We start from the raw sequence: 21,556 nt of genomic DNA, 5'->3' as shown, positions 1-21,556 counted from the left end.
TGAAAGACACAATTATAAAACAAAATAAATCAACATTAATTAACATCGAATAAGAGTAAGGTCCAATGGCCAGGGGGGACAGAAAAAACAAAAAAACTACTGACGGCTGGAGAAAAAATAAAATCAGTAGGGATTCCAGACTATGAGACCACCCAGTCCCCTCTGGGCATTCTACCTAACATAAGTGAAACAGTCCTCTTTGGATTTAGGATTCTCACGGAAGGACTTGATGATGATGATGGTCACGTAGACTTCTGCCTTTTAATCCGTCCATCATTGTTTGAGCATCATGAAGCTTTGAGTAGGTGGTGGTGGCGCAGGCGGAAAAAGAAACAGAAAAGAGAGTAGGGGTCAGTACCGATTTTAGAGCCACCATGAATAGTTATTTTGAGGAAATTGAACATATAGAGTATCAGGATTAAGTTAAATTACGATTAAAATGAAGTTATAAAAAGGCCATGTTAAAGTAATGTGTTTTCAGCAGTGTTTTAAAGTGCTCTATTGTATCAGCCTGGCGAATTCCTATTGGCAGGCTATTCCAGATTTTAGGTGCATAACAGCAGAAGGCCGCCTCACCACTTCTTTTAAGTTTTGTTCTTGGAATTCTAAGGAGACACTCATTTGAGGATCTGAGGTTACGATTTGGAATATAAGGTGTCAGACATTCCGATATATAAGATGAGGCGAGATTATTTAAGGCTTTATAAACCATAAGCAGAATTTTAAAGTCAATCCTGAATGACACAGGTAACCAGTGTAGTGACAGAACTAAATTACCAGCATCAATAAGAAATTCCAGAGAGTCACAGGTAGGACAATTGAATTTAAACAACTGGGACATTTCTGATCAATAATAACTAATAATAGACTCATTAGTGGAACAAGCTGCCCACCTTCATTCTGTCTGCTGAATCCTCTTACCTTTTCAAAGAAATGACTCTGAAAATCACTGCCCCCCCAATATGAAGTTTCAAGTTTTGCAATGGAACAAGACAACTATATGACACTGACCCCTGCATTGCATTTAGAGATCATTTGGCTGATGAAGTTTAAGAATGAAGTGTTAATTGTGTACAGTATATAAATACATACAGTAAGTGCAATTATCATTGTGTCTATTCTTAAAATTATATGAGGTGCCATGCACATAATTGCAAATGTTGAGGCCAAATTGTCAGGGTCTCACGTTTGAACAGAACAATTTACCATTTAAACAGATGATCCCGTGTCTTCTGTTGCAGATTTGTCCATGAAAGTAATTAACCTTTGTTTTCATTTGGCATGTAATTACCGGTCAGACCATTTTGCACAATGTGACAATTTACCACACAAAGTTTACATGAATTTCACTGATTGACTGTTTTACACATTCATTCTTTCAGTGCTATTCCGTCACACCCTCTCTCTTTCCCTAACAGCTGCTGTTGCTGTTCTTTGGGAGGATATTCTGACGATCCTCATGCACTGCCACTGGCACCTCTTGCTTTAATGGCATGAAGGTCATTCCCTCCGTTTCTCAGATTTGTAGTCTGTGGTTGATTGAGTATTCAGCGCTTCATTCAAAAGGGCTTGTAAACTTTGCCGTGAATGTGCGTTAATTGGAATCTGCTTATCCAGGAATCCATGACCCAATTGGAACTCTTTTGGGTTTTTTTGTTGATGTGAAATCATGAGATAGCAAATTGAACTTTATTCTGAAATCCACAATTATCTAATCACTCTTTAAGAAACAAATCCCTGGTTTAATTAAGCACCTGATTGAATCTGATAGATGCAGTGTTGATGGATGGTATGGAGGAGAGATCATCACATTTACAGGGCCTCAAGGCTAATGATATACTGTATATGTCTTGGTTACTGATAAATAATATTTAGTACAAGTACAATGAATTTGTAATCCAGCTTTTTTTAACTGCCAGTGATTGAGCTCAGCCCTGACTTGACATGTACATAACATGTATCGAGAGTTGAGTATTAAGAGATGGCCGTTATTGGGACAGTCAGCCTAGAATCCTCTGATAAATACTTTGATAGCCAACCATCAAAAGCAGGGTCAGCAGCCAAATTTACTTCTTCTTCTTCTTTTTCTTTCTTTCTTCTGCTCCTTAGGGGTTGCCACAGCAGATTATTTTCTTCCATATCTTCCTGTTCTCTGCATCTTGTTGTGTTGCACCCATCACCTGCATTTCCTCTCCCACCACATCTATTACCTTTCTCTTCAGGCCTTCCTCTTTTCCTCTTACCTGACAGCTCTATCTTTAGCACCCGTCTACCAATATACTCAGCATCTCTCCTCTGCACATGTCCAAACCAATGCAATCTCGCCTCTCTGACTATGTCTTCAAACCGTCCAACCTCAGTTGACTGTCTAATGTCCTAATTTCTAATCCTGTCCATCCTCATCACACCCAATGCAAATCTTAACATCTTTAACTCTGCTATCTCCAGTTCGGTCTCCTGTTTTCTGGTCAGTGCCACCGTCTGCAGCCAATATAACATAGCTGGTCTCACTACCGTCCTGTAGACCTTCCCTTTCACTCTTGCTGATAACCGTCTGTCATAAATCACTCCTGACACTCTTCTCTGCCCATTCCACCCTGCCTGCACTTTCTTTTTCACCTCTCTTGCACTATTCCCATTACCCTGTACTGTTGCTCTCTAAACCTCACCACTGTCACACTTCCCTCATACATATCCTGTACAACTTTTATGTACTTCTCTTCCACTCCCAACTTCTTCATACAATACCACAGCTCCTCTCCAGCACCCTGTCATATGCTTTCTCCAGGTCCACAAAGACGCAAGGTAACTTCTTCTGGAATACTCTATACTAGTCCAACAACACCCTTAGAGCAAACATCACATACTGCTGCTCACTAATCATCACCTCACTTCTTAACCTACCTTCCACTACTCTTTCCCATAACTTCATGCTGTTGCTCATCAATTTTCCCCCCTATAGTTACTGCAGTCCTGCACATACCCCCTTATTCTTAAATATTGGCACCAGTACTCTTCTTCTCCACTCCTCAGGCATCCTGTCACTTTCCAAAGATTCAATTAAACAATCTGGTTAAAAACTCCACTGCCATCTCTCCTAAAGACCTTCATGATTCCACAGGTATGTCATCTGGACCAACGGCCTTTCCATTCTTCATCCTCTTCATAGCTGTCCTTACTTCCTCCTTGCTAATCCATTGCACTTCCTGATTCACTTTCTCCACATCATCCAACCTTCTCTGTTTCATTCCCTGCATTCATCAGCCTGTCAAAGTACTCTTTCCATCTGCTCAACATACTCTTCTCAATGAGTCGAAAACCAGGCAAAATGAAAAGAGTAAACACACAATAAGTAAAAAACAATTTAAGGATTTTTTTCCACAGATCGGGTAAGGCTCATAGCAAAAGGCTGAACTTTTAGGCCGGTTGCTGATTGGGTCAAGGTCACGACCCTGGACACCCGGCCCCTAGGAACGTGGGAAGTGACCCTGACAACAGTACACGATGTCTTTTCTCAAAGGAAAATGCTATAAAACATCTGTCAAAGATAAATCCCTTCAGATGCGTCCATCCGGGATTCCCAGAGAAGTGAGTATGAAACTGAGTCAGAAGGTGAGGGGCGTGAAGGGTATTAAACTTACCGTACCCCTTCCAATGCACAAGATGTTCCACTGTGGACCCTTGTCTTCTCGAATCCACCAGGTATTGTACCTCATACTCTTCAGTACCATCAACACAAGCCACTGATGTGGGTGAATGTAGAGAATAATATGGGCTGCTACAAACTGATTTTAACATGGAAACATGAAAAGTGGAGTGGATCTTAAAATGTGCCTAGAGAAAGAAACTATAGGATACCGGACCCACCAAGCATCTGATGACATGTGGGCCAATAAACCTAGGGACTAATTTATGAGACGGCACTTGAAGCTGAGTATCTCTGGCTGCCAGCCACACTCTTTGACCTGCTGTCAGAATTGGTGCCTTTTTACACTTTATCTCTGCAAAGCACTTCGTAGTTAATTTTGCTTTCTTTCATTTTTTACGAACGATGTCCCATTTGGCATTAAGGTTTCTAACATAATCCCTGGAGTGGCACACGGAGTGAATGGTAATTCAAACAACTGGTAATTGAATCCATACTTGCAGTCAAACACCGATCTCTTTATAAAGATGACTGAAATTGACTTTTTCTGGAAAATTCTGCCTTAGGCAATATATCATCCCTGTCATCCTGCTTAGAATTTACTGTACTGCATAAATATGTTTCCATGTCTTGTCTAATTCTTTTGGTTTGCCTATTGGTTTCCTGATGATATCCAGATATTAAATGTATCTTGAACCCAAACTGTTCACAAAACACTTTTTGCAAAGCTTGTAAATAAATTGTGGACCCATGTCTGACACAATCAATCAATCAATCAACATTTATTTATATAGCACATATTCATACAAAAAAATGTAGCTCAAAGTGCTTTACAAAATGAATAGAAAAATAGAAGACACAATAAAAAATAAACATAAGTCAACATTAATTAACATAGAATAAGTAAGGTCCGATGGCCAGGGTGGACAGAAAAACAAAAAAAAACCTCCAAAGGCTGGAGAAAAAAATAAAATCTGTAGGGGTTCCAGACCACGAGACCGCCCAGTCCCCTCTGGGCAATCTACCTAACATAAATCAAACAGTCCTCTTTGTATTTAGGGTTTTCATGGAAGGACCTGATGATGATGGTCACGTAGACTTCTGGCTTTCAGTCCATCAATGTTGGTGCATCATGATGCTTTGAGTAGGTGGTGGTGGCGCAGGCCGCCACCACAAAGAAACCGGAAAAAGAAACAGAAGAGAGAGTGGGGTCAGTATGGATTTTGGAGCCACTGTGAATAGTTATTATGAAGAATTGAACATACAGAGTATCAGTATTAAGTTAAAGTGAAGTTATAAAAAGGCCATGTTAAAGTAATGTGTTTTCAGCAGTGTTTTAAAGTGCTCTACTGTATCAGCCTGGCGAATTCCTATTGGCAGGCTATTCCAGATTTTAGGTGCATAACAGCAGAAGGCCGCCTCACCACTTCTTTTAAGTTTAGCTTTTGGAATTATAAGGAGACACTCATTTGAAGATCTAAGGTTACGATTTGGAATATAACGTGTCAGGCATTCCGATATATAAGATGGGCGAGATTATTTAAGGCTTTATAAACCATAAGCAGTATTTTAAAGTCAATCCTGAATGACACAGGCAACCAGTGTAGTGACATCAAAACTGGAGAAATGTGTTCGGATTTTCTTTTCCCAGTTAGGATTCTAGCAGCTGCATTCTGCACTCGTTGCAAATGATTTATGTCTTTTTTGGGTAGTCCTGAGAGGAGTGCGTTACAGTAATCTAGTCTACTGAAAACAAAAGCGTGAATTAATTTCTCAGCATCTTTCAATGATATAAGAGGTCTAACTTTACTATGTTTCTTAAGTGAAAAATGCTGTCCTAGTGGTCTGATGAATATGATTTAAAATTCAGATTACAGTCAACGGTTACCCCTAAATTTTTACTTCCGTCTTAACTTTTAATCCTAGTGCATCAAGTTTATTTCTGATAACCTCATTGAATCCATTATTGCCAATTACTAAAATTTCAGTTTTCTCTTTATTTAGTTTGAGAAAATTACTATTCATCCATTCAGAAATACCAGTAAGACATTGTGTTAGTGAATCGAGAGTCGGAGTCATCAGGTGCTATAGATAAGTACAGCTGTGTGTCATCAGCATAGCTGTGGTAGCTCACGTTGTAACCTGAGATAATCTGACCTAACGGAAGCATGTAGATTGAGAAAGAGCGGACCCAGGATAGAGCCTTGTGGAACACCATATCGGATATCATGTGTCTTTGAGATTTGATTACCACAACTCACAAAGAATTTTCTCCTGCCAGGTAGGATTCAAACCAATTTAAGACACTGCCAGAGAGGCCCACCCATTGACTAAGGCGATTTCTAAGAATATTGTGATCAATGGTGTCAAATGCAGCACTCAGATCTAAGAGGATGAGAACAGATAAATGGCCTCTGTCTGCATTTACCCAAGTCATTTACTACTTTAACGAGTGCAGTTTCTGTACTGTGATTTGTTCTGAAGCCTGACTGAAATGTATCAAGAATAGCATGTTTATTGAGGTGGTCATTTAACTGCATAATGACTGCCTTCTCTAGAATTTTACTTAAGAAGGGCAGGTTAGAAATGGGTCTAAAATTTTCAAAGGCAGAGGGGTCAAGATTATTTTCTTGAGCAGGGGTTTAACTACAGCAGTCTTAAGACAGTCTGGAAAGACCCCCGTATCTAATGATGAATTAACTATGTCCAGAATATTGTCAATTAGCACGCCTGATATTTCTTTGAAAAACCTGGTTGGTATTGGGTCAAGGACGCAGGTGGAGGGTTTCAGTTGAGAGATTATACTATGTAATTCAGGTAAATCTATCCTGGTGAAAGCATTTAATTTGTTTATAATGGAGTACCGGGGCTTTGGAGGTTCTGCAGTGTTGGGGAGATATACTATGTTATCTCTAATATCATTAATTTTTTGATTGAAAAATACAGCAATGTTCTCACAGGTTTCACTGGAAGTATTCTGGGGGCATTCCTTTGTGTTACCTGGGTTTAACAGACGATCAATTGTAGAAAATAAGACTCTGGGATTACTAGCATTGTTATTTATAATATTAGAGAAATCGCAGCGCCTCTCAAGATGGACTGTGTTATTGTATTCTGTTATTTTAGCCTTCAGTATCTCATAATGGATAATTAGTTTAGTTTTCCTCCATTTACGCTCAGCTCTGCGACATGTTCTTTTTAAATCAGACACTCTTTGGGTCTTCCATGGAATAACAATACTAGAGGATTTTTTAACTGTCTTTTCAGGTGCAACTATGTCAACAGCAGCTCTTACTTTAGAATTAAAGTTTTCCACTTTACTATTTACATTATCCTCGCTATTATAGTTGGCATTATAAACGGACTGATTGCTTAGAATATAGAATATTGCTTAGAAAATGGGAACCACTGAAGGCACTGTAGTTGTAAAAAGACGCCTGCCAGTAATTTGACTGATTGTAGCCCCTTTAGAGGAACAAAGTGAGCACTTTTAGAAAACTTGTAACTAGAATTGTGGTATAGCCCTTGGAGGGAGGCAGATCTGTGGTAAAGTCCAGGGATATGTGCTCCAGGAACGCGGTGGCACAGAAAGAGACTGCAGCAAACCCAGTGGAAGTCCAATGATGTTCGTAGGGTGACAACAAATTTCACAAGGCGGCTACACTTCTTTTATGCCTGCTGTCCATCGCACCAATATTTAGTTTTTAATAAATTCATTGTCTGCCCCTCCCCCTGGTGTCTGAATGTAAGCAATTGGTGGCACAGATCTACTACAAATTTATAGGGATGAAAAGTTCCCCATCTAGCATATTTATACAGTAGTAGGTATTGCCTGCCATTAAGCATTAAGAACTTGATTTAAAATACCTTCCATGTCTGGTACTTTAAGCATGCCAATCATTTTGTCTGAATCAGTAATAGATGAGGGGTCTTTACAGAACGCATCAGGCTCATGTATGCCTTTCCATTTTTTTCTGTCTTGGCAGTACATTAATGTGAAATGGAATTGGCTGAAGAATAAAACTCATCAAGCCTGATGAGCGTCGATTCTTTTTGCTGACTTTAAATACATTAAGTTTTTATGATTGTTTTTTATAACAAATGGAACTTAGCTTCCCTCTAAATAATGATACAACTCCTCCAAAGCCAGCTTAATTGCCAGCAGCTCACAGTTACCTGTGTCATAATTCCTCTCAGTAGGAGTTAATTTCTTTGAGTAAAAGGCACATGGGGTGAATAACTCCTGTTTCTGGACATCTTTTGAGATAGTGTTGCTCCAGTTCCAATATTGGATGAGTCCATGATAAATGACAATGCAGGATGTTGTCCACAGCAGTGAAGCCTTAGGGACAGATTGAACAGGTGACAGAGGACACCACAAAGTTGATCAGCACAGGCTTAAGAACTCAAGGTCTGACACCATTTAGTCCCACTGCTTTTCCTGTGTGTAGATTCCTCAGTTGTCTCCTTACTCGGTCTTTAGTTATGGACAGTTCACACTGATGGTCAGAGGTGGACTTGTCACTAGCCATTCCAGTTGATGTAGTAGGAATCGTGTGGGAAGGCTGGTCATTGGAAGAGTGTGGCAGTGGAGGGAAAATCTATTATAGAATTGATTCAGGGTGATCGCTTTGTCCACATCCCCTTCTAGCACCTGATCCCTGGACTGCTTGAGTCCATTTTAGACATCCTTCATATTATTCGGAGTGAGTTTGTTTTCTGTTTTAGCTTTGTAAGCTGCCTTTCCTTCACTCGGCTTTTTCTTTAGCACACACTGTATTTCCCTCAGAGTTTCTTTGTCACCGAATTTGATCACTCTCCTTTATCTCATTCAGTAGACCTTTTAGCTCCTTAGTAATGCAGGACTTGTTGTTTGGAAAGCAACGCACTGTCTTTGTGGGTACCACTGGGTCGACACCAAAGTTAATATAGTCTGTGATGCAGTAACAGAGACCCTTGGTGTTGTCCCCATGAGACTCACACATCATTTCCCACTCTCTCGTTTGGAAGCCGTCATTCAGAGCCATTCCAGACTCCACTTCCTGACTATTCTGGTGGTAACAGGTTGCCATCTAATAACAGGCTTATAGCTGAGAACACGGTGAATCGGGCTGTGGTCAGGTTTGCCTAAAGGAACCAATGTGCCCTTAAAGGCATCTTTAACTTTTGAATACAGCAAGTAAAAAAAGCAAATGAAGCACACCACAAACTGATTCCATACAAATAGATCAATTTTTACAAAAAAATAGGATTGAAAACAAATCAACCCCCACCCCTGAGAAAGAAAGCATGCCCAACAGAATAAAACTTAAAACTAGTAAAAAATAAATGAATTGATGAGTTTAATAGGCAGATAAAGATAAATGGAGAAGAAAAGGAAATGGGAAGATAATCTGCTTCCTCTGTGCTTTAAATGCTTATTCTAAAATATTACTGATCAGATCCTGCCAGGTTTTGAAAAAGTTCTGCACAGATCCTTTAAGTGAGAATTTAATTTTTTCCAATTTCAAATAATATAAAACATCAGTTACCCACTGACTTAAAAGGGGAGAGTTAGGATTCTTCAAGTTGAGCAAGATAAGTCTGTGTCAATAGTGAAGTAAAGGTGATCACAGTTTGTTTGTCCTTCTCCACTTTAAACCCCTCTGTGTGCCCACCAAACACAGCTGTTAGTGGGTTAGGAGGGATTGTGACACCAACGCTGTCTGATAGGCCTTTAAAAATGTTGGTCCAGAATGATGTTAATTTGGTGCAGGCCCAAAACATGTGACCCAGTGAGGCTGGGACTCGATTGCAGCGTTCACAGATTGAATCTTACCCTGGAAAAATTTTGGACAATTTTAAGCGAGACAGATGTGCTTGATATATAATTTTAAGCTGAATAATTGTATGCACATATGGAGCTCGAGTGAATTGCATTGCTACTTTCCACTCCTTCTCTGAGATTTTATATATTGCAGAAATGCTGCTAGAGTCCTCAAGACTAATCAATATTTCTTTCGGTATAGAGGTAGGTGTACAGATCTCTTTGTCATTATTCTGTTTTATTTCAAGATATAAGTTAAATTATCATTGACTATGTGCTCCATTATCTTCCTCATATGTGGCTGGTGTTGTCCCTGGTTTTCAAACTGGTATCACTACTGCTGTTTTCCCAGGTTGAAGGCATAGCACCTAATTTCCAAATGGTTTTTATAAAACTCTTAAATTATTTCTAGAGATTTTTTTACTCATATTTTTAAAGATACAAAGCAAATCTCATCTTTCCGGGAGATGTCTGACCCATACTGTCTATCTCCTTTTTAAATTCATACTTAGAAAATTCAACATTTTCTGCAGTAACTGCAATAGCTAGTTTCTAATATATCAGGTGCATATTTCAAAGTTGACTTCCTACCATCTTTAGGGTTAGGGGTAGGGTAGGGTAGGGTAGGGGACGAGGCCTTAAAGGCATGCTCTGGCACACTTAGTCTAAATCAATGAAATTAGTTTTATAGAAGGTCTTAAACCAGCCTGGCTGTCTCTCTAAGATGAATAAATAAATGAATAGATGGAAATAAATAAATCTTTTTAAAATATTTTCTTTACACTGTGCCTAAAACCATTATAGTATAAGTTCTCTAAAATCTTCTAAGAAGGGTAAAATGAGTAGGGTTCTAAAAATAGACTATACCCCTCCCACTCCCCTAAAAAAAAAAAAAAGATTGAAAAGATATTAAGAAGAATTTTAAATTAAATGTACTATTTAAAGAGATTAAAAAATCAATCAATTAATAAATAAGTGATCTTTATAGACACATTCTTTCCAATTAAATTAGGGCTAAGAAGAGAAGTAAATAATTAAGATTAGGGGTAAAAAAAGGAAATAAATAAATGTGACCTATACAGACTTAACATAAGGGGCCTATTTCTACTAATTTTAAGGTTAGGGGTAGGGGTAAGGGGTAGACCATTATTATTTTTTTATTACAGAAGAATAATTTTAACATTAGGGACCCTGTTGAGGGTTTTCTTTAACATCAGGGACCCTCTCGGGAGTCTTATTAACATCAGGGATGTAGACAGCCTAATGGACATTGGGGTAGCCTGGTGGTGCAGTGCTTGGCAGAGCTTAGGAGGCTGGCTTTGAGTCCTGGCTCGAGCTTTATCTCCAAATCAAACAAGATCAGTAAATTTGTGGATGATTTTAAAAGGATTTTACTGTTGTAGCATTTTAGTTAAATTTACATGTAGGCTTTATTTTAAATGTATTACTCTAATTTAAAATGAATGCAAATAAGATGTTTATTATGTACTAGCAGAATACCCGCGCTTCGCAGCGGAGAACTAGTGTGTTAAAGAAGTTATGAAAAAGAAAAGGAAAAATTTAAAAAATAACGTAACATGATTGTAAATGTAATTGTTTTGTCATTGATATGAGTGTTGTTCTCATATCTATATATATACAGTATCTATCTATCCCGCTGCCAAGCACGGGTATTTTGCTATATATAGCAAAATACCCGCTCTTGGCAGCGGAGAAGTAAAAGGAAAAGGAAACATTTTAATAATAATAACATGATTGACAATGTAATTGTTTTGTCATATATATATATATATATATATATATATATATATATATATATATATATATATTGTTAATGTAATTGTATATATACATACATGTGTACATATATACACACACACATATACTATGGGATTGACAATGTAAACAGGCAAATAAATTGATTTTGTGAATATATAAAGTCAGGCAAATAAATTGATTTTGTGAATATATAAAGTCAGCGTCGGAATATATAAAGTCAAACTTGTTTCTGAATATATAAAGTCAAAAGTTGAATATATAAAGTCAGTGTCAGAATTTATAAAGTCATTCCTGATTATATAAAGTCAACATCAGAGTATATAAACTCATTCCTGAATATATAAAGTCAAAGTCAAAATCTATTGATTGAAACGACTCTGAACTGAACTAAGTGAACAAAAACGTATTCAGAAAAATAAATTAAAAAAACACTGTTCGGTTAATGTTTTGAAAACGATGCATGTGCTCTGCCCAGGATTGGTTCCTGCCTTGCGCCCAGTGTTGGCTGGGATTGGCTCCAGCAGACCCCCATGTCCCTGTGGCCAGATTCAACGGGTTGGGAAATGGATCGATATTCCGACGCTGACTTTATATATTGAAGTTTTGACTTTATATATTTGGGAATGACTTTATATAATCAAGTTTTGACTTTATATATTCAGAAACAAGTTTTGACTTTATATATACAGACGCTGACTTTATATATACAAGTTTTGACTTTATATAGTTAAATTTAGTCATCATTGCATAAATTTTTCTTCACCATAGAAATTTAAAGACTAAATTCAACTTCCATTCCTACCAAAGATACTTCTGGTGATTAAATAGAACCTACTTATATCCAAATTCGAGCTATTAAGCCGTCACCTGCCTGCCTGAATAAGTCACCCTCGCTTTGCTCTTACTTTTTTTTCATTTAATCATGGCTAGTGCCAGAAAAATTATAAAATGGAAGGAGGATTACACGGAGTATGGCTTTACCAAAACAATTATTGATGGCGAATCGATTATTCATAAAGCTTGAATTGGTGATCTGTTTTTCTGTGTTAACCTCATATTTTTTCATACTTCTTCTGAAACCAAGGTGGTGCGAGGGTAAAATGAATCGAGAAGCGCTGATCAAAGTAATCGGTGTACCAGGAAATCATGCATTGACAAAAGCTCCCCTTTGCTTGTAATGCAAAGTGTGATTAAATGCATTATTTTTTAACGCGTTATGGAGCACATGCATCGAAGCTTCTCAGCTGTGCTTGTGCTAAGAAAAGGAAACATTTTAAAAATAACGTAACACGATTGTCAATGTAACCTTTTGTAAGTAGTGCCTGGAGTATTCAGTGTGGAGAAACTCTAGAGACAGCGTGTGTATTAACTTGTGGATTTTTCTGTGAGTATTTGGTGGCAGCGTCACAAAGTCGCTTCCGTAACACTGTGTGCGTTAGCTGCGGAGCTCAGCTCAGAGCAAAATGAGGTGAATGGGAGGGGAGATGATGACGTGACTCCCCCACCCGCCTTAACTGTCAATCCCCCACAAACACAGTCTCTCTGAATTTTCATAAGCACAGCCCTTCACATGCAATTTTAACTTAGTTACAAAGTGATCAAAACTCTCGTTTATATCCCGCGTCCTCTCATTAAACTTGTATCCTGCATTACCCGTGGGGATGAGAAACACCAGCGGCAGCCTGTCAATGAACTTAATTTAAAGTTTAGGTTTACACCGTGCTTTGTTTCCGAAGTAGCAGCACTCATGAATATGGTAGTATATGTCACTCGCTCGCTTCTTATTGTTTCGCTGCCTTCTCAATTATATAATGCGTGTTTTCTTCAGCGCTTTTTGGAGCTCTTCCTGGTTTTCTCCGTACTGTGTTGACAGTCAGTTCACGTGATTACGTAGGAGGCGTGATGATGTCACACGAAACTTCGCCCCCCCACGGCTTTCGAGCTCAACTCCATTACAGTATACGGAGAAAAATAGTTTCCAGTTATGACCATTACGCGTAGAATTTCGAAATGAAACCTGCCCAACTTTTGTAAGTAAGTTGTAAGGAATGAGCCTGCCAAATTTCAGCCTTCTACCTACATGGGAAGTTGGAGAATTAGTGACGTTGGAAAGTTCAATATGGCGGCCGACCGTGGCATCATACCACCGAAATAAGTACGTACATCGGTTTCAATTAGCGCAGGGAAGCCGCCTACCAAATTTCGTGAAGATGGGGCCATAAATAAGAAAGTTCAACATGGCGGACGTTGTCGACTGTTATGACCGTTACGTGTAGAATTTCAAAATGAAAGTCACAAACTATTATAATTTATGTATAACCTCAATATGAACTGCCATATATATATATATTTTTTTTAAATACACAAACTAGGTATAAAGTGGGAAGCCCCACGTTAGGCTGCAGGCTGTCTGATGTGACCAGTCAGTGGCACTGAGCTGAGAGGGGCTGCAGTCTCTTTGACTCACCAAGAATAAAGAAATTGCTTTTTACTTTTTATTGGTGTCCACCTCCTGTTGTTTCCGACTTTCAGCGACCACAAATGCCAATACAGAGTTGTTTAAAAGTTTGCAAACCACTTTAATACTTAACTAAAAATGAGTAAAGGGCATGCTATGACAAAAATCACATTAAATGAAAGAGTGTAGTACTAGGTTGTTGTACCGTGTTAGCCATTATGAATGTAGAGAAAAGCCAAGCAAAATGACACCTTTATTGGCTAACTAAAAAGATTACAATATGCAAGCTTTCTAGACAACTCAGGCCCCTTCTTCAGGCAAGATGTAATGTAATGAAAGAGTGAATATTCAAATTTTAATGGTTATCTCACATTATAACACTACTCCAGACAGATGACACTGCGCTTGACGGCATCCACTACTGACAGCACACGCAGAATTGTGTCACCATGGAGAAATCAACTTGGATTGTCTTGCATTGCTAATCACACTTGAGCCATAAATGCAATTGTTTCAAAATAAATTCCACAGAAAGCCACCAGATTAAATTTTTCATTTTTAAATTTCACAAAGCAGCTCATGGAGTAAAAATGCATTTGCTAGGGAGGAGCACAGACTTCCAAGCAGTGACGTAAATGACTGCTGAATGTGTGTGTACTTCAACCATCGAGAGTTTGGAATTAGCAGGTCTCTATACTAATAAAAGGCAAAGCCCTCACTGACTGACTGACAGACTGACTGACTCACTAATTCTCCAACTTCCCGTGTAGGTAGAAGGCTGAAATTTGGCAGGCTCATTCCTTACAGCTTACTTACAAAAGATGGTTTCGAAATTCTACACGTAATGATCATAACTGAATCCTATTTACGTACATATATACGGCCATAGCCTGCAGCTTGGTCACCGTGTGAGGCGGAGTTGCGTCCCCCATCACCACGCCTCCCACGTAGTTGGCTGCCTGCCTATATTGCGTCCCCCATACCCATGCCTCCCACGTAATTGAGTGCCTGCCCATATAAGGCCATCTGTCAGCAGCAATCCAATAGACACGCTGCCACTACGAGGCATTTGTCATGCCTAAGACGAATACGATTTTCGCGAGATACAAGTTTAGTGAGAAGACGCAAGGTATAAACGAGACTATTGATCACTTTGTAATGGAGTTAAAATTGCTGGTGAAGGACTGTGCTTATGCAAACGAAGATGAGATGGTCAGGGATAGAATAGTGTTTAGCACAAACTCCGCAAAAGTGTGAGAGAAACTTTTAAGTGCCAGGTCTTAGCTAACATTAAATAAAGCCGTGGACATCGCAAGATCGCACAAGATAGCACAAGCACAGCTGAGAACCTTCGATGCATGTACTCCGAGCGGCTCACGTGAACTGACTGTGAACGCAGTACGCAGACAACAAGCAAGAGCTCCAAAGAGCGCTGAACAAAAAACGCATTACACAATTGAGAAGGCAGCAATAGAATATGAAGCGAGTGACGCATACAGGCATATTCATAAGTGCAGCTACTGCGGAAACAAAGCACACAGTGGAAAAAGTCAATGTCCAGCTAAAGGAAGACAGTGTAAAAAATGTGGTAAATAGAACCACTTCGTTAAAGTTTGCAGGACTGGGAAAGGTAAACCCGTGCATGCCGAGTGTAATGTCTCAGATAAAGAGGAAGACGAGCTGTTTATTGATGCAGTAAGAAAGGAACAACCCTCTGAATCTGAACAAGCCTTTGTAGACATATCAATAGGAAAGCAAGGTGTAAAGCTTAAGTTTAAATTAAGTTCATAGGTACGCTGCCGCTGGCGTTTGTCATGCCCAAGATGGATACGATATTCGCGAGATACAAGTTTAGTGAGAAGACGCAGGGTTTAAACAAGACTTTTGATCACTTTGTAACGGAGTTAAAATTGCTGATGAAGGACTGTGCTTATGCAAACGAAGATGAGATGGTCAGAGATAGCCTAGTGTTTGGCACAAACTCAGCAAAAGTGCAAGAGAATCTTTTTTATCTTCATAGACACGCTGCCACTAAATATTCACAGGCAAATCCACAACTTAATACTGGGAATGCCTGTTAAACGTCTTAGATTCACGAGTACCGGTAGTTGGGTAGTGAACACTTCGATGAATGAAGCCTGTTATCTTTACAACAGTTGACAACGAAGATGAGACGGTCAGGTATAGACTAGACAAACACGGGATGTAACTTGAACACAACACGTCCTCCAAATACGAACCTGATTGAAAGAAATAATGATAATCAAATCCTAGATAACAGCAACACTCATAACAGTCACAAAACAATTACACTGACAATCATGTTACGTTATTTTTAAAATGTTTCCTTTTCTTTTTCATAACTTCTTGAACACACTACTTCGCCGCTGCGAAGCACGGGTGTTTTGCTAGTTTTGTAATAAAGCAGCATTTCTCAGCCTTTAAGTATTTGCGACCTGAATTTTCGTAACAGTTTTAATCGCGCCCCCCTAACGTTTTTTTGAAAGGAGTTCACTAATACCAATTTGTTCTTTTTTTAATTGATGATATATCATAGATGCATATTTTATTATACCTACTTAACTTTTATCGACACTTATCTAACTCTATATTTATTTATCTAGTATCAGAAAGTAGTTTAAGTTAATTTGTTTTGTTTTCTATAGATGCATTTTTCATATTTTCGATTCTTGTTTTCTTTTTTTCACATCTTCGCACCCCCCTTTTTGTTACTTCATGCCGCCCCACAGTCTGAGAACCACTGTAATAGAGTGATGATAATCTTGGCTGTGCTCTGTTTTACTTACCTTATTTAACATTATCAACAATTAACCATAAGCCACTTTCTTCAATGATCGCCTCACAAAGGCTGAAGCTGTATTCACATATAAAAACAATTTAGGAGAGCAAAAACGGATGGGGTTCCACTTCCAATCGCAAACTGTTTCAGGAGCTCGTGGCAAAGAGTTGTGGTTGTGCGCTGTGAGAATTGCTGGCTAAGTCAGAAGATAACAGAAGGTGGCACGGCTCTACCTAACTTTCAGTTTTATTACTGGGTGGCAGATATACAAATTATAAAAACCTGGACATGGACACAAATAGATGAACAGACACAGGCTTGGTCCACAATAGAAATAAAATCCTGCAGTACTTCTTTATATTCCTTGCTTTGTACCCCAGTAAATGCAAGTTATCACCAATTTACTAACAACCCAATTGCACTTCACTCACTCAGAATTTAGCAGTAGAGTGTTGTACCGTGTTAGCCACAGATTGGTACAGGAGAAAGCAGGGTGAAATGACACCTTTTATTGGCTATTTAGTTAACGGCTAACTAAGTAGCCAATAAAAGGTGTCATTTCACCCTGCTTTCTCCTGTATCACTCAGAATACGGAACCAATGTAGGAAGCATTTTAAGATTGAGAAGCTTTTATCTGTGGCAGCTCTGCAAGAAAACCACCTTTTTCCACCTCCTGAAATGTTTCCAGTTTTTAATGTCTGGAAAACATTTGGGATTAAATCACTTAGATATCTGTACATTAGGCAACGTCTTTGCATCCTATGAACAATTACATTCCAAATTTAATTTTCCAGCAACACATTTCTTTCACTATCTTCAAATTAGAAACTTTGTTGAACAGAACCTGCCAAATTTTCCTCATCTCTCACCTTACCTCTATGCTGGAAAAAATATTGCTCAGTTTTGAGGGCTCAGACAGCATTTCTACGATATATAAAACCATTTTACAGTCCCTCCCTTTCAAAGATCCAAGAGGACAATAGGAAAAAGATCTCTCATTCGACATTTCAGAAAAGGGGTGGAAGGTAGCAATGCAGAGAATTCACTCGAGCTCCATATGCGCAAAGCATACAATCATTCAACTCAAAATCATATATCGAGCACATCACTCTCTCTTTAAATTGTCCAAAATGTTTCCAGGGCAAAATCCAACTTGAGAACGCTGCAATCGAGCTCCAGCCTCACTGGGCCACATGTTTTCGGCCTGCACCAAATTAACATCATTTTGGACCAAAATTTTTAAAGGCCTATCAGACAGCCTTGGTGTCACAATCCCTCCTAATCCACTAACAGCTGTGTTTGGTGGGCTCACAGAGGGGCTTAAAGTGGAGAAGGACAAACAAACTGTGATCGCCTTTACTTCACTATTGGCATGCAGATTTATTTTGCAAAACTGGAAGAATCCTAACTCTCCCCTTTTAAGTCAGTGGGTAACTGATGTTTTATATTATTTGAAATTGGAAAAAATCTGATTCTCATTTAGAGGATCTGTGCAGAACTTTTTTTCAAAACCTGGCAGGATCTGATCAATAATATTTTAGATTGAGCTCTTAAAGCACTGAGGAAGTAGATTCTCTCCCCTCTTTTACTCCACTTATCTTCATTTATATTCATTTATTAATCTTAATCTATTCACTTATTTTAACTAGCTTAAAGTTTTACTCTGCTGGCCTAGCTTTCTTTCTCATGAATGGGTGTTGATTTGTTTCAAACCTATTTTTGTAAAACTTGATTTATTTGTATGGAATGATTGCAATAAAATTTTCAAAAAAAGCAGGTAACAGTACGTCAACTCTCCACCATTCCTCATCTCTTTTGCAACAAGTAGCAAAGGCCAAGTGTGATTAAAATGATACACGAAAAATGTACTGGTTGACCAGTGTCTCTCTTCTACCAGTATACTGAGCAGTTCTGGTCCAGCGTCAACTACAGTTGGCATGTCTGACACACCTCATGTCTAAAAGTCATGAAATGTGACATCAGCGTAAGAGACAGAATTCCAGACAAGGATTATTTGGCATTATTTTTGAGTAGGCTTCATTTTACCATTTCCTGCAATCTTGACAGTTTAAAATGGAAGAGATGACACTCATTCGTGTATGTTTGACATCGATAGCCTTTGGGGAGACCAGAAACTGTTCTTCCCCCCTGAAACGTTTTTGCATTCAATCAATTTGATGCATCTGGACTCCTTGCTGGTTAAGATTAAGTCCACTACTTCCTCCAGTGAGAAGGATTTCAGGGTAAGATTGCATGTCACTTGTTCCTTGCAAGAGGAGCTCCCATAGTGGGGCCGTCCTACTAAAGTTTTTGGGCATCTGACCTTGTCATGCCTGCGTTATGGAGGGTCTCCTTACAGGCTAACTTGAGGTATGTAATAACCACCGAGATGAGGCAGGGCACTATTGATGACAGTGTCGAGAAACCGCCCAGTGAGGGCAACTGACTCTGCCCCTTAAAGCTCACACTCCATAAAAGGCAGATCTTCCTGGAAGGACTTATCATTTCTGACAAGAGCAACCCACTAAACGGAGTTCTGTGACCTGGCTTGTGGTTATCCAGCCAAATTACTTTGATTTCTTTCTCAGCCCTGCTTTGTGGACACACACATGCCAATGAGTGTTTTTTTAGGTCATAATAAACAGGATGACCCGGTCGGTGCCCCGAAATTTTTCCATTTAGTGCATCTGGATGTTTCTCAGACTGTAGAACTTGAACAAACGTAATATGTGGCCTATGATGTTTGTACACAGGCTCAGTTAACCCCACCATTAAAAACTGGGTCTTTATGTGGGTCTGTTGTAAAAACTTCCCCATATCCAACAGACAGTGGGAATCTTTTGGCACTGATTTTGTGATGAATGTAAACCTGAAATTTTGATGGTGGAGGATCAATTCTCAATGTGTGCTCACATTATTCCTTCCTTCCCACTTGTAAAAGAATATACTCTCTCTCTATATATATATATATATATATCCTCTTTAATAAAACCCTTGTGTGTGTCCAGTGTCCGTGTGTGTGTGTCTTCTGGTGAGGTGCGCATGCGCGGGGCCACACAGCACATGTTCAGTCTCTTCCTGTGCATTCCCCGTGCAGAGAGAGAGAGAGACAGACACACAGGCGCGCGAGAGAGAGACACACACAGGGGCACGCGTGCATTGTTGCAATGTTACTTTTCTTGGTTGTTTATTAAATTACAGATTTTTCAAATGTTCATTTTTTCCCCTGTGCTTAAAACTCACTAAAAAGAGAGTTTTTAGCGAGTGGGTCATAAGGCTATAGTGCAAATTCTTGCAGTGTTAGTTTTCTCTGTTGTTCAAGGTTTTCTTAGTGTTAGTCAATGTTTTTACATTTAGTTTACTATTACGCTGTGATTTCTATGGTATAGTTAACTATATTTGTGCTTAAAAACTTATAAAATATATATTTACATACAGTTCATACAGTCTGGAACAGATTATGGTCGTGAACCGAGTTTCCACTGTATTACTGTCAGACAAAATTACAGGCATTTCACGGAAATACAAACCAGTATTACTGTGAGAGAAAATTAAAGGCACACAATACAGTGACACGTATTACAGCCACATACAAGGTCCCTTGCCATTTAATACAGACTGTTCATACAAATGTTTATGCACTACTGTTCTAGCGCCCGGGCTTAATGTCTAGTATATATATATATATATATATATATATATATACTAATAAAAGGCAAAGCCCTCCCTCACTCACTCACTCACTGACTGACTCACTGACTCATCACTAATTCTCCAACTTCCCGTGTAGGTGGAAGGCTGAAATTTGGCAGGCTTATTCCTTACAGCTTACTTACAAAAGTTGGGCAGATTTCATTTTGAAATTCTACGGGTAATGGTCATAACTGGAACCTACTTACGTACAAATATTCTCATTTCCACACATGTATTCTGTTTTGTTCCTACTGACCTTCATTCCTCTCCTCTCTAGAGCATATCTCCACCTCTCCAGGGTCTTCTCAACCCACTCCCTACTATCACTACGGATCACAATGTCATCAGCAAACATCACAGCCCACGGGGACTCCTGTATAATCTCGTCTGTCAACCTGTCCATCACCATTGCAAATAAGAAAGGGCTCAGAGCCGATCCCTGATGTAATCCCACCTCCACCTTGAATGCATCTGTTACTCCTACCTCAGATCTCACCACTGTCACACTTCCCTCGTACATATCCTGTACAACTCTTCCATACTTCTCTGCCACTCCCGACTTCTTCATACAATACCACAGCTCCTCTCGAAGCACCCTGTCATATGCTTTCTTCAGGTCCACAAAGACTCAATGCAACTCCTTCTGGTATTGTCTATGCTTCTCCATCAACATCCTCAGAGAAACATTACATCTGTGATGCTTTTTCTTGGCATGAAACCATACTGCTGCTCACTAATCATCACCTCGCTTCTTAACCTACCTTCCACTACTTTCCCATAACTTTATGCTGTTGCTCATCAATTTCCCCCCCTATAGTTACTGCAGTCCTGCACATCCCCCTTATTCTTAAATATCAGCACCAGTACACTTCTTCTCCACTCCTCAGGCATCCTGTCACTTTCCAAGATTCCATTAAACAATCTGGTTAAAATCTCCACTGCCATCTCTCCTAAACACCTTCATGATTCCACAGGTATGTCATCTGGACCAACGGCCTTTCCATTCTTCATCCTCTTCATAGCTGTCCATACTTCCTCCTTGCTAATCCGTTGCACTTCCTGATTCACTATCTCCACATCGTCCAACCTCTTCTGGGGCTTATTTACATTCCCCAAAAGAATGAAGGCTGTTATTACAGGTAAAGGGATCTCAACAAAGTATTCATGTGTAGAGCTTGAATACTTCTGCAAACACAAACTGTACAGCTTTTCTTCTTCAGTTAAATATTTATAGAAAACTTTGGAAATGTATTGTTACAACATAAGAGTTCACATTTAAAATACTAAATGGAAAAATAGGTGGCAATATTTTATCATATAGAAAATTAGGATGACTTTCAAAGGGATTGAATACTTTTGCACACCACTGTACA

This window comes from Polypterus senegalus, chromosome 8 (genome assembly GCF_016835505.1).
Source record: "Polypterus senegalus isolate Bchr_013 chromosome 8, ASM1683550v1, whole genome shotgun sequence".
NCBI classification, from domain to species: Eukaryota; Metazoa; Chordata; class Cladistia; order Polypteriformes; family Polypteridae; genus Polypterus; species Polypterus senegalus.
This window is presented reverse-complemented; position numbering follows the sequence as displayed.